The sequence below is a fragment of the Myotis davidii genome, unplaced genomic scaffold (genome assembly GCF_000327345.1).
Source record: "Myotis davidii unplaced genomic scaffold, ASM32734v1 scaffold211, whole genome shotgun sequence".
NCBI classification, from domain to species: Eukaryota; Metazoa; Chordata; class Mammalia; order Chiroptera; family Vespertilionidae; genus Myotis; species Myotis davidii.
The window spans coordinates 159,495-160,952 of record NW_006282523.1 but is presented as its reverse complement, the minus strand read 5'-3'; the positions used below and the strand labels follow the sequence as shown (position 1 = coordinate 160,952).

Sequence of the window (1,458 nt, the reverse complement as noted above, 5' to 3'; positions counted from 1 at the left end):
AGCCGGGCCAGCACCCACCCCGTGGCCCCGCCCGGAGGGACCCTCCTAGTAGCAGCCCGGGCTGTCATCCGGATGCTCCGATGGAGCCATCACCCATTCCCAGGCCCAGGCTAAGCTCTCTGGGTGCTGCCCCGCGGCGAAGTGGTTGAGCGCAGACCTATAAACCGGTAGGTCACGGTTCCATTCCTGGGTTGTGGGCTTGATCCCCAGTAGGGGGCGTGCAGGAGACAGCTGATCCATGATTCTCTCTCATCATGGATGTTTCTATCTCTCCCTCTCCCTCTCTGACATCAATAAAAAAAAATAGTTTAAAAATAGTTTGTAATACTTTAAGCAATAAAACAATAAAAAAAACGCTTTACACCTAAAATAAATAAATAAATGCTCTTTCAAAGTTGTGATTATGGTGGGGGCTGGGGGAGGGGAAGCTAGCAGACTGAGGCCATCGGTCTGTCTCCCGTAGCCATGACGATACTCCTGGATCAGGATAGGAATACCCAGGGGACCAGGCTATGGGGGGCCGTGGGGGACATGGGGTTACGGCCTGGAGGCACTGGGCATTGGGCAACGGGGAGGCCAGGGAGGGGCCCTCTGACCCGGCGGTTTGTCCCCCGGGTAACGAGTCTTCCTGGGCACCTGGTCCCTGCCAGGCTCCGAGCCGGCCCGGGAGTGGAGACCCGGTTAGCGCTAGGCAGGTGAGGGACATGCCACCAGGTGTCCCTTCTGAGTCCGCTCAGCGGGGGGTGGGGGATTAGGCGGCACTGTGCCCGGAGCCTCCAGCACCTGGCCGTGGACACCCCACCGGCTGGGAGCGACAGCGGGGACCGCGGGGCCTCTGCTTCCCCCTCAGGGGAGATTAAGGGGGATTGCGCTGGAACGCGGCCGCAGGACAGCCCGGAAGTGGGGAGTCCTCACACAGGTGGCGAGGCTTCGAATCAAAGGGCCGCCTGCTCTCCCTCAGAAAACGCCCCTTTCTCTCCCCCTCCATTTCCCCTTCATCCTCCCAGGAAATCCAAGCATGAAAGCCGCCGCCCAGGGCCGCGGGGAGTTTGAAAGGACAAAGAAACGTTGGAATCTCGGTGAACAATCTGAGCTTTCAGGGCGGAAGCGGGGCTGCAGGTGCCTCCTGTGTCCCAAGAGGCGGCTCACCTGAACCGGGGGCCCGCCACCTCCCCAGTCCCCACTTCTCACATGCCCACTGCTCTGTGATCACTCGGCCTGGCCCGCCTGGCGCCCTGAGACCAGCTGTCTCCACCCTGAGCCCACCATGTGCCCTGAGTCCGGCTCCCTCCGCCCTGAGCTCACCTGGCGCCCTGATCCCGGCTCCCCCCGCCCTGGGCCCACCTGGCACCCTGAGCCTGGCTCCCTCCACCCTGGGCCCGCCTGGCGCCCTGAGCCCGGCTCCCCGCCCTGGGGGCAGCGCAGGGGGAGGCCAGCAGCTGTACCTGAGCACCTCCT

General features: G+C 62.9%; 1 protein-coding gene across 1 annotated transcript in view; it reads right to left on the bottom strand.

Annotated features, from left to right (window-relative positions):
- Window positions 1–1,458, bottom strand: part of CCDC40 (coiled-coil domain containing 40) — an 18,086-nt gene that overhangs the window by 9,062 nt on the left and 7,566 nt on the right. The window lies entirely within an intron of this gene.